Source organism: Cydia fagiglandana, chromosome Z (genome assembly GCF_963556715.1).
Source record: "Cydia fagiglandana chromosome Z, ilCydFagi1.1, whole genome shotgun sequence".
NCBI lineage: Eukaryota > Metazoa > Arthropoda > Insecta > Lepidoptera > Tortricidae > Cydia > Cydia fagiglandana.
Genome location: NC_085959.1, coordinates 26,180,667 through 26,194,695, shown reverse-complemented (window position 1 = coordinate 26,194,695; position 14,029 = coordinate 26,180,667).

Here is a 14,029-nt window from a genome sequence, read left to right as displayed (position 1 = left end):
GCTTTGTAGGAAGTTTCCTTTCTGCAATAGTCTTTGCACCTCGCGGGGACCATCTCCGGACGTATCACATTGTGCGTTCGGGGATGGTATCCGCCACGTGTATCCCTTGCCTTTAGATTAAAGTGTCTTAAAGGGCCTGTGCGCTGTTGGCTTTAGCCCCACGCACGCCTTCCAAAAGACCGGGACCTCATGGTCCCGAGATGTTGAAAGGACAAACAAATAATAATAAAGCCTTTATTTTCACAAAATATTACACTAACATTTAGGTTTTACACATCATACATTGTAGGTGATATACCTACCCATTTTTGGGCAAAGGCCTCCTCCAAGCCCTTCCAATGATCTCTGTCTTTTGCTTGCCGAAAGGGATAGTGCTATATATTAGAAAGGGACAGCATGATTCGACCCTGAACCACTGTCAAAACTTAGGCTTTGTAGGAAGTTTCCTTTCTGTACGGCAGTACTATTATTTATTCTATGCCTATGCTAAAGAAAACCGTGATTTTAGCTCTTCTTAGAAACAGTATTTTAATAAAATAAAATTTTATTCGAAATCTTCACCCAGAATTCCATTTATTTATTGGGTATCTATCGCAGACTGTAGCAGGTGAAATAGTTTTGATTAAATCAAAAACATATATTCTTTTTACATTCTAATAAGACTTTCTTCTACAACACAAGGATTTTTTTTAAATCCAAATGATTATAAGACATTAAAGTAAAAGTGCAAGTTCTATAATATATAGACCAGAAACCCAGAACGTAAGCTTGTAAAGCTATTTTAAATGTTTATTTGCACCTCCATAAAAGAAATTTGTTAGAAGTTAGAACGCAGCTTCTATTAACACGTTGATTGCCAATCCAAAAAATGGCGAACATACCGAGATGGCCAACGAATGTCGAATAGGTAAATCCCTTCTCTAGTGGCCAAATCTAATGCCATAAGCCAATACGCTACGGCCACTATTTTGCGGCGCGAACAAAATTGTAACTTGGTTTATCACGCGACATCGCGTGTTGTGGCAATTAACGTGTTAAAGAGAATTTCTATAATTGACACAATATTTTTTTGAACCACGTTAATTCGCACGACCTGCCTGAATGAAAAACCTGGAATTGACAAATGTATATTACTTTTGCAGTCTGTTTGTAATGTGTTATCGCATTAAGTGTTATCTGTGTTTTCTTTGTTTCCTCTTTGAAGCATGGTCTTTTGATCAATTACTGTTATTTAATTTATCAATTTACCAAAAATTTATTAAATTAAAACAATCATTAGTAATATATAGGCAGAGGGTTAGGTAATACATATGTGGGTAGGGTAGAAAAGTGGTTTCAATCGATGTGTGGAAGGGCGGCACCGTCGTCGAACCCAAGCCACCTGGTTGTGGACTTGAAACGGTGGCGTGTGACTCGGATACACATGCTGGTGGCGCGTATAACGGCGATACTGATCCTACATCTCAGCCAGCCCAGTATGGTGCTTAGAGAACGGTTCCACCGTTGAGATATGGTTTCTGCCATATGTTTTATAAAGGAGGACATTTGGGGTGCATAGACGCTGTCAACATTATTTAATTTATTGATTAATAATTATAATATAAAACTCCAACCTCTCCTCTCACGTATTAAATAGATAGCAAGTGCTAAAAGATGTAATAAGTGAACAACTTCACAGAGAATGGCGCCAACATGCTTTATTAGATCACAGGGAATTATATTTATTACCAAATTTCAACGCAGAAGACTACTGGAAAGCTGTTTTTTTTTTATAGAAAATGTGGGAGGTGAATCTATGTGTCCAAATTTAAAAAAAACTCTTCCCTTTGCTTGTCTTGCCAAGATATTGACAATATTAATCTGTGTTGAAAAAATTATTGCTCTAGCATCAAAACCCACGGAGGAAACAGTCTAGTACGTTTGTATGGAGATATGACCACTCCTGTTGGCTCTTAATATGCAGGTTTGGGGGCAAGTTGTTTATATCAAGAGCTCGCGGTTGTCGCCATAAATCTAAAATTAGTGATTTAATTTTATACAATGTGACCGGTAGATGAGATTGATCGATAATTAAAGTTAGACCAAGAAAAGTCTGCAGCGATTTTGATGGCCCACTCAGTGAACCTGTTATTTAATACGTCATAATTTCATAGAATTTTGACGTTTATAATAATACTTGCACTGCGTGGGCTATTAAAATCGCTGCAGACTTTTTTTGGTCTAACTGTTTTAAATTCTGACCTAATTGTCAACTTGAATGTCCAGTTTAGGGACTGGTCTTCTTTACAATCGAAGCAATAGGGATCACCGAGACGATTTAATTTTTACGTCCACACCACACAAAATAAATGAGAATATCTTATTTCCCCGTCTGGGTCGGCCTTATTTGTATTTAGAGCCAAAATCACTGTTTCTATATACCTACAACTTGTTACTCTAGCTGTAAGTTTTCCTAACAAATAAAATAAATATAATAAAATATTTATTTAATTACCTACAATATGTTTATCCAATATTCTTGTATCTGTTACTATAAAAATGCACAATTTTCGAAATGCCAATTAACATTTGTAAAATAATTTAAATTACTTAAAGATACATTTTAACTGACCGCGCAACAGTAGCGCCGCTAGCGGTGAATTCTCGCGATATTCTCTAATTCAAACTTTTTAGAAAATATCGATATAAACAGCACTGGCCAAACTGTGGTATCATTTGTGCACATTGACCTGTCAATTTAGTTCGCGAGATTCTGGAGGCAACCTTACGATGCTTGGGTCCGAATAAGTGAGCTAATTGATTTGGGTTCTTTTGCGGTGATATAAATAATTTTTCTCAAAAATGGACGGCAAAGTCGACTTTGCCGTCTAAAAAATTGGTCGCGAAGCGCGTAGTTTATGGTCAGACAAAAATTAAAAAGTTAAAAACATTGCTGTCTCGATTTTGGGACTGCAATGTTGCATACAAATTCCATTATTAGTCGAGTTCCAAACTTTTTAAAAGTTGAAATTACCATATCAAATAAAGGCACAGGCCCATTAAACAGCCAAACAGATGAATAGTACCGCGACTATTTAGATGTCTCAAATAGGTTGGCGTATTTTTGGCAGAAAAATATACTTCTATTTTTTTATTAAAAAAAATAAAAAGGCGGCAAGGGTTTTTTTCTGTCAAAATATATATGTAAGAACGTTGCTTTTGTAAAATATTTCTATGATATTTATATTTCTTGCACCATTTTTGAGAAAAGCACTATATATGACTCGGCAGGAAGGCTACTTGCTGGCTTCGGATTCAATTAAACGGACTCCCAAGGTCGTCCGTTTAAAACGAATCCTCAGCCTGCAAGTAGCTACTTCCGAGCCTCGACAATAATGTACTAATGATATCTATGTAATGTAATGATCTATTTTTGAAATTTATATGTTAGTTTATTTTGACGTTGGTGACGGTCACATACTTTTGACTCAACAGCTATGTCAGACAATTCTGGCCATCTAAACCGTAACACTAATTTGAGAATTTCATATGCATATAATGTAACTACATTTGATGCTGACTGTACATGACTGCTTAAGCTTTATAATAAAATGGTGAAATAAACCTTGATATCAATATTTAAAAAGACATTTTTGCTGTGTGTACACGTACACGGCTATAGAGATTGCCGAACGCTTTTATAAGGGTCGGTTGCACCAAACTGTTCGTATCGTTAAAGTGTTCGCTAAATTTTTATGTATGGAAAGTTTCATAGTAAAGCACCGGGGCGCGCCGGTTGACGTTGATCAGTCTGTGAAATGTGGTTGGTGCAACTGGCCCTAAGTATTACCTATATGACGGACCGTTACCGCTATATTAAGCTTTTAGCGATAAGCCAAAATAAATATGGACTATTTTGCTAGGTACTTGGATATGAAGTAAGTATTTCATTCAACACTCACCGAATACCTAAATTATCTGGATTTCCATAAACTCCGGCATCATTATCTACGTGAGGGAACGTCACTGCTGACTTCAGCATCCCCAGGGTGGGCCTTATCAGCGTGTGGCCAGGTAAGATTGGTTCTGCGTTGGGAAGATGGTACTGGTTTGATGGGACACCAACCACAGAATCGCCTTCATATCGGTTGTATTCAAAAAATCGTCTGCCTATTAAATGATCCTGTAATATTTTAGAACACAGCGTAAAATGGGGTGAGTAGGGATTACGAGTGCAGTTGGGTTATGAATGGGGTGAGAAGGGATGGTAGAGGGTGAGACGGTATTTTTAGACCAGAGTTATCACCATACCTCGCCATTGAATCCGCAAAACCGTAGCAGTTGCATATTAGGGTTGACGCATATATGTATAGATCAAATGGAGTGCGGACACAAGAATACCAATTCGTGACGCCAGTATTTTTGTGTTGTGGCATTTATTCAATTTAGGGGGCTCAATAACACCATAAATCTAAAATTGGTGATTAAAATAGAAATTGCCACCATTTTCATTTCTGATCAAATCGGTCGATTTGATCACCTCTGTCTGGACACGCCTTAATATGCATAAAAAAATATTTTTACGACGACATTTCCTTAATTTAAAAAATATATGAATAAATATATTTATTATAGCGCTTTAAAAATGACTAGTCGATAAACAGGTTGGGGCGCACGCGTGAAAATTTCCGAGACCGAGTTACAACTTTCGCCGAGGGTTATTTCGTGATGGATATCTAGAATGCCGAACTGCATTGATTGCAAAAGAACCTGCTTTAAAAAAACAATAAATCTCAATTTATGTCTAACTTGCAGCTAGTTTTTTGTTTTACTGATCATTTCGGTGTGTCCCTCGTATACAAAGAAAACATCCATAACCCAAGAACAAATATGTATGTTATGTATGTCACTTTATTGCACATAAACAGGTTGACATACTCGTAAAACGGACAACAACATAACAAAAATAAAAATGTTATGTACAAAGGCGAACTTATCCCTAAAAGGGATCTCTTCCAGCTAACATTTGAGAAAATGCGAAAGGATCGAACACTAACAGGTGAAAGACAATTTAACCGATTCGGGGCTGATGACACGCCTGCCGTGTCAACAATGTTTTTTACGTGTGGCGTATGACACGGGAGGAGTGTCATCATATTCTATGGATGGCATGGCTGCCGTGTCATGAAATGATTGTTCCGCGCCACAGCCAAAAGTTTTCGAAAATGGAATACGCAACGAATCGGTTTACATCACAATTATTTGTGATGAACAAATAAATGCCCTTACCAGGATTCGAACCCGGGTCCTGCTTCGCAGGTAGGGTCACTACGTCACTACCGACTAGGCTAAAGGCCGTTACAATTACATAGGGTACATCGCCAATTACTAGCCACCCCCCAATTACTGGCCACTTAATTTGATTTCTATTTATAGGTGAACAAAGTTCATTTTAGTATATAAGGTACGAAAATCCAATTATTAGCCAGTTTTCAATTACTGGCCACCTATTCCAAAAATGAATTCTATTTACAGATAAATAAAACTCATTTTCAGTATAAGGAAAATGGCCAGTAACTGAAATTTATCCACAACCCACTCGTTCAATAACTGGCCGCCTCTTACAAAAATGAGTTCTATTCACCTATACACAGAATTCATTTTAGTATAGGTGGCCAGTAATTGAAAACTGGCTAATAATTGGCGATGTACCCTATATGTATTATTATCTTTACTATAGAGGCCTATATTATTATTACTGTAGAGAAGCTCCCTCCCCCATCTGCGGCGCCTGAGACTACCTTTCCCTTCAATTTTCTCGATATTCCTAAATACCTATGTCTTGTTGGTATGCGAGGTACAGCCGCTGCCCACAATCCAAGTGCTGTTTTCAGACATCTTGACAGCAGAGCTGGGTATCGAAGTAGTTGCGATGCGAGTCAATAGTTTTGTTTGTTTAGGCTGCTCATTACTTTCCTTCCTGCAGCTCGTACCTAACTTGTGTGGTTTGCGTTTGAAGATGTTACCTCTTCGTTTGCAGATTCGATAGGACGCGTATAACTCTTTTTCTTGACATGATGGTTCAGGTTCGTCGATGTTGGTCAATTGGTCATGTTTTGGTTATGACGAGCTTAAAATTTTTCACGTATTTTGGTTTTAAGCTCTTCTGGCTTCAGAAGAGTGTCACTCGTTTCCGTATCGACTCTGAAGTTCTCATATTCGGGGGATACTTATACCCTATACTAAACAGAAACACCGTGTCCTATAAGCGTATACAGTAAGTACCAAACTCTTATTAAGTAAAGTACTTACTAATAACAAATGATAGAATCATCTCTGGTAAAATACTCAATTATATTTCTTGTGGTTCTGTTATTCTTTGTTATTTTTTAATTAAAGTTAACAAAATAGTGATTAAAACTACATTTTATAAACAAATATTTTCATATACATGTACAATATTTATAATAAGTGTATCGGGGTGACCCTATTTTTCCCTTTCATCATTATCCCGTTCATCACCAACTTCAATTGTTTTACGCGGTACGCACTACCTCCATCGGTTTTTCGTCTTAAATTTGCAATTTTTTTTTACATACTCAACATTTTTGTTCTATCAATTCGTCTGATACCAGGTTTGAGCTGAGTTTGGCGTGTGGAATAATAGAGTTCCGTGGTGTTGGAAACAATAGTAGTCGTTGCCAAACATCATTCTTGGAGAAATATTTTTTTAAGACTTCTGTTTTATAGTTCTTGGCATAAGGTTTTACTCCTTTGTCGATAAATACCAAAGGAAGTTTACTCCGCTTACACATTGCTTCCAAAACCATCACTGATGGTGCAGTTCGTTACCTTCGTACGAAATGAATAAATCATACAAGCAAGATTAAAAAAAATCTCAATAATACTAGTAGTTCGACCAATCATGTTCAAAACAGTTTCTATGGTTTTCGTTTTATAAAAAAAAACACTCAAGAACTTGCGTCATGTCGAATTTGTCAGTCATTTGAATAGGAGCATTGTTAGGAATTAGTTGATGATGTTAAAATTCATGGTCTTCCTTTTATTTTGGCCACTATGTTATTTAGAAAAAAATAATCCTTATGAAAGTTACAGGGTATTTTTTTTCTCGTGTAGCGGGTTCGATTCCCGGTAATGTATGTAATTATTTAAAAATCTATGAATGCGGTTTAAATTGTTTTTTAAATTAAAATAATGTCGTCTTTCCGTAAAATCTTCTATCTACAATATTTAAGGGAGTTTAAGGTACTTTCCCTTGATGTCTCATAGTCTTGGGACGACCTGTATATTTAATATTTAACATAAGTATTAATACACAATTACAATTATATGGTTTCGCCAAACTGCTTGACAGTTTGTTGACGAAATACAACACTCTATACTTAAAAAAACTCTAACTTAGATCTATTAGGTACATTAAGGTTTTCGTTTGAAATTTATTCGGTTTCAGTACTTACCTTATCAACAACATGAATAAAGTAACCCACGTTTTCCAGCTTTTTTCCCACACCGTGTTCGAAATACTGAATAAAATAAAATAAGCAAAGTTATGTCTCTAAAATATCTCAGAATGGCCAAAACATATTAGCAGACTGTAATTACTTAATTAGCCAATACGACTGACTATGCGAGGGACGATTGGTACAAGACGTGCTTAAATATACAACGGCGGGTCTTCAAAACATGTGTTTAACTATCGTTTTATCGAATCCAAAGGTGTACAATCTTAGAGTTAGACCAAGAAAAGTCTGCAGCGATTTTGATAGCCGACGCAGTGCAAGTGTTATTTATATTTAAGTACATCATGATTTCGTAGAAGTTTGACGTTTTAAATAACACTTGCACTGTATGGGCTATCAAAATCGCTACAGACTTTCTTGGTCTTACTCTAGGTGAATATTATGAAAAACAATAAAACCGTTGCTGTTACTAAAAACTGTTCATTGTTTATGAACCCACAATAAACATGTAACAGAATACACAAACACATAGTCGGTATAATCAATAATCTGTATCTGTACAGTGTACACACCTTGAAATTTTTGTTTCTTAAATCATTCCATACTATTTTCTCAGTGGGCATATTCCGTACTCTATCAAAACGCTGCAATAAAAGTAATCAATTAGTTCTTGTTCAAACATTACAGAGAAAATAATTCACTACTGAATCTACCTTCGCAACATCTCTGTGAAACAGAGGAAATAGCTCATCTTTTATTGAGTAGACTTGCACGAATATCTGAAAATTACAAGTATTACAAGTAGTAAGTATAAAACAAAGTAGCCGACGTAGCCATGGCAGCCGCTAAGCTTAAATGGGACTGGGCCGGACACATCTGCCATATGCCAAACGACTTGTGGGCCAAGAAATCTACTAGACCGTGGGCCAGGAGCAATATCGTCAGTCATCGCCTCCCGCTTGATACTTTATCAGATGATAGTTTAGATGCTATCATGAATTAAAAAATAAGTCAGCCGGTTGTATCGCGGTGGAAAGACCGTCAGTTGATTATGTCTGCAAATCCATTGGGCGTTTATTGAAATGCCTGATAAAATCCTACATGCAAAGTTTCATGATTTAGTTATTGCTATAATAAAAAGGTACAGCGCTTATTTTTTACATGTTTATGCAAGTAGCTGACGGTCTTTCCACCGCTATACAACCTGCTGACGGTTTTTTTTATTTATAACAACGAGCGCCAGCTGACGTCCATGAGGAATCATCATAGCCGTTAACCAATATACGAGTTATCACCCGGGAGGCGATTGGTCATAAAATCTGTTCGTGGCTCGCGGTCTACACCGAATGGACACCAAACAGTGCGGCGTCACGGCAGAACTCGAAGGAGATGGCGGCACGATCGAGACTTTCGGAAGGATTGGCCTAATATTGCCATAGAACGCGTGGAAGAAAGAGAGGGAGGCCTTTGCCCAGCAGTAGGATACACACATAGGCTAATAGAAAAAAATCTACGGAGGGTCCAAGTTCTAACCTAACCGATTTATATTATGAAACTATTATGCCACACAAATAATTATGTGATGTCACTTGTTATAACAAATAATATGCTTTAGAGTAATATAATAACTATGGCAATGTATATTATACGAAATGTAAATATACCTTATGACCATTATATCAATAATAACATTATTTATAAGTACCGTTAATTAGGTACGAGTATATTACGGTAGTAGGTATGTCATTTACTACGTTATTCAAAATAACGATATATCAAACTATTATACAGGGTGAAATTTAAATCACTGGCCAAATTGAAACACCCGAAAGAACTCGAAAAAATATTAAACACGTGTTTTTTCTTTTAATACCGCTCAGTACATTTTTTTCGAAATAACTCATCATCAAGTTGTCCTAAAAACCTCGTACGTTATGGTGAACCGACAACTACCCACTACACCCGCTTCTCTCTTATCAGTTAAGGTTATTGACACCCCGCCCCTCCCGCTGTTTGCAATCGCGTCACCAATTATGAACCCTATTGCAGCGAGATAAGACGCTTACCTACTTTAACGGGCTTTCCTTCATGCTTTAGCGGGCTTAGAACCGTCAAAATGCAAAGGCAACCCATTTTTAATCTAAAATGTTATTTCTGACTAATGATTATTAACAAAACGTCCGTGGCTTTAAAAACAATGAGTAAAAACTAGGTCAGGAATCTTTGCATTCAGGCGTATTTAAAAAATTGAATCAACTTATGTACTTACATTTGATTAAAAGTCGACGCAATTAACGAAAGTCCCACGAGATGGTACTCTTGGATTCAATCCTTGTCTGCGAAGGCGTGGAACTGATTCCATTTCGTAATAATCTTTGTGCACCACGTAAACACTCACCACTTAATAAATAACACCGTACCATTTCCTAATATTCCCGGTTCGAAATCATTTTTTTAAACCTTAGTACGCGCGTGATTATTATTTTAACGTTGGCGAGTGACGAGTGACTAATCATTTATGCTTACCGTTATGTTTACCGCTAGCACGGAATGGTTTCGACTACCCTCGAAATTGATAAACCTGCCTACCATCGCCAACACTAACTGGGTGGACCCTATTGCAACGATTATAAGGTTTAGTGTAGGTCAGATAAGGGTTTTGCTGATGTTGTTGTTAAAACCTACTATTAGGTTTGTTTACATTTGTGGTAATAGGGTGACCAAGAATCGTGGAAAATATTTAAAAATTGAAAAATGAAAATTAAAAAAAAATTTACTCTTTTTTTTCGCTAAATAGATTCCTTAAGTGTAACCTAGTGCCGGGAATGAATATGGCCAGTGATTTAAATTTCACCCTGTATATGAAAAGTACATAATTTAAAAAAATGTAATGCACCCTACGTCAATTTTAGTGCACCTGCACATAGATAAGAAAACGAGTTTATATCACTTACATTTAACAAAATAATAATTTCTGCGTGCATAACCATTTTCTTTTGGCTTCTATTACATCTGCCAATTTATTTTTACGTCCCGAATTCAAGAAGCAATCCAAGTTTTCTCATTATTTTTTTATGGTAGGATTACAAAGTCGCAAGTCCATGAAATTGATTGAGTTAACTAGTGTTCTTCGTAATGGAACTTAGTGTTACAAAGGATATAAATAAAAGATAAATAGTCAAGTACCTACTTATTTGTACAACAAGAGAGCAAAGTCAGTTTTACTGCAAATGCTAATTTTAAGTCCAAAGCGAAAGATTCTACAATAGAATCACGAGCGTATCGAGTCTAATTTAGAATCTTGAGCGTAAAGAACATAATGGGTAAAATACTACCTAAATGAATGAAATCTAGTCTTCCTAAATAGCAACTCATTTGTTTACATATTTACTTCGTATGTCAGTCCTTTGCACTTTTAGTTTCTTAACTACTTTTGCGTAATAGTTATGGCGTGTTAATTTATTTTCAACACACTTGGTCGTATCGTGTGGTAACTTGGAAGTTATTGAACCGCTTTTAGCCTCATGTTGCTTTTTCATTACCTATATATAGCGGCAGCGAAGCGGATGGTCTTGGGTTCGAATCCCAGTAAGGGCATTTATTTGTGTGATGGCACAGATATTTGTTCCTGAGTTATGATTGTTTTCTATGTATTTAAGTATTTATATAATACATATGTCGTTGTCTGAGTACCCACAACACAAGCCTTCTTGAGCTTACTGTGGGACTTAGTCAATCTGTGTAAGAATGTCCTATAATATTTATTTATTTTATTTACTGCATGTATTCTTTTAGTAATACCACTGTACATATATATCTTGTTTGTGAAGAAATGATTTTTCCCTCTAATACTCGTAACATATAAATATAATTATACTTTCTATTATAGCACTTGTCTTGTTAGGTATTGAATGATAATCCGACTGACTTAAGAAGGTAACCGATTGCTAATAATATCTATGAAAACGGAGCCTTCTTAAATTGGTCTAGTAGATTTTACAAGGACTGGAGGTCACCGGCGCCTCGCCAAGCGCCTGCCGGGCCGAACGTCAGCAGGCAGTATGACAAATATTCGACTTTTATTACCACATAACTGTTTTAACAATTAAAATTTGATTAGTATGAAAGTTTCTTTTTTCCTCGCAAAGGTGATCGGCGATTTTGGGCCCAGAGAAAAACCATCACGTATATGGTACAGACTATTACAGTAATTATATACGCATTTTATTACTGAAAAATATATAATATTGAGTAAAAATGAAACAAGAATTAGAAATACATAATTAAAAGACTTTATATTATTCATTTCCGTAAATCAATGTATAATATTACCAAAAGCCTTGCCGTCGTCAACATCTTTATTACTTTTATTAGCATTGACATATATAAAGCTCAACTTCACACAAACCGTGACTTTTTTACTAAGGAGTTATATATTCTCATTGCATTAAACTATGGGTGGGTAGCCATAAATCATAGATGATATAATTGCGTTTCGATACTATTCAAAGTATCAGTAATGTCATTTATTATTTATTTAATATAAACCTACTTTTAAATTCCAATATGACTGTAAAAATGCCTAAAATAAATAGTTATGAAATATACTAATCAGACTTTATATTCAGTTACATAGTTTGAAGATTTAAACGAATTCAGAATATGACGATATCATGCTATTTTTATAACGAAACGCAACCATTTTTATCAAGCTGTCAAACATTCTCAAGTAACGCCAACCTTAAATAAACCTTACTTCATTGAAAGAAGATTTAAAATGGTCAGATGACAATCTGTTTACTCTCCGTAGAAGTAACAACGAACTTCCGAACAAGATCAAAATATAACTTTTTATTGAATGAGGACACGATTTCAGGTTCATTAACATGTCAGAATTTGTCTATTTTATTTTAAAAAGGCATAAAACTTTTACAGAATAGTGTGAGTAGTATACGCTTTTGTAAATAAAAGTTTTTCTTGTCATGTTCAAGTTTTTATTGCAGTATTTCTCAAAATTCCCGTTATATTTCGTGATTCTGTTTTTATCATCATAATCTAGCAATTATAACGACTAATTTCCTATATATATTACATGTATATGTTCAATTTGCGAGTGGGCCCAAATGCCCTAAGAAAGTCGACGATCTCCTTTGTTGAAAAAATGTCGTATGAAACGCGTGCGTGCATTGATCATTACACACATCGGCTTTACAATATCATAACGTTGGCACACTTATACCTATCACAATGTAGGTACTATTATTTTTCACCGCACCCGGCTCTCTTGATTGTTAAAAAACTGATAAGAGTGTTGCATTTTAATTCACATGTGAGGCAAAGTAATCAAATGAATATTTCGAGTTGTTTTCTTATGTTTGCTGGTAGAATTGACTTTTAAATGATAAATATTTGGTAAAATTCATTTTGCATCAAAGTGCTTTGTCGAATTTTGTTTGATATAATTTAACAGTTAGTATTCTCCTTGTATTGGTGTGGTGAAAAATTTTGTGTCTCACTTGGCACCCCCCCCCCCCCCCCCCCCCAACGCTCAATATTTGCTTGCTACGCTCGTGGTTCCAATTTTGGAAAGTCTTACGCTTGGTCGGCTATCAATATTAGCACAAGAGGCCAAACAACAACTTTGCCCCCTTGTAAAACAATAGTTATCGATACACGTGCGGAAAAGAGGAAAACGAGTGGCGATAAATTAAAACATGACCGAAGGGAGTGTTTTAAATCAACACGAGTTGCGAATTACCTATTCGCACGTGTATCGGACAACTTTACAGTACATTTAGCCCTTAAAACTTTTGACATACGCACGAAAAGTGCTATTTTACGCCTAGTGCGTGCCTTAGAATGATTGTTAAGAGAATAAGAGCGTCGAGCGTGTCATGTCAAGGTAATTTTGAACATCTCGCCCGTTTAGCAACTTCTGCTGGTGACTGTAAATGGGTTGTTTAGGTACCTACGTGCATTTTGTTGCTTGGCGTTCATGACACTTTTCCGTATATTTTCAGTTAAATGACTACCATCCGAAAAAAAGTTTCAGTTGCATCGTGGTTTCCTAAAACCACACAAATATATTTTTTTAATAAATTTTCAAATGCAAGTTTTGTGTTTAACCTACTTAAAAATATAATCCGTGTATATTTAAAATTAAGTACCTATATTAATGCATTATATGTGTACATAAAGATCAACTTAGTTTTATTTTGTCCAGTTTTGTTTTATCTCTACACAAGCAAAAGAAATCTACTCCTAAATAGGTATGCCGGGTGTGGCCTGTAACACGAGCAAATAATTAAAACATAGATTGTACTCCTCAAACGGTGACACTTTTGTTCAACAACTTTTAAAAATTATGAAGTATTTAGAGTCCCTATTTTTCATACAAAATAAATATTATCTTCAGTGGACGTCATCGCGCCATATCATTGTGATTGACGTTGCTTGTCACGTTTTAAAAATAACAAAATTTGCAAATCATTGCGTCTTAGAATAAACTTTAAAATTTATCAAAAATCAAACCACAAGTTATTTTTAAAAGTTGGTGAACAAAAGTTGGT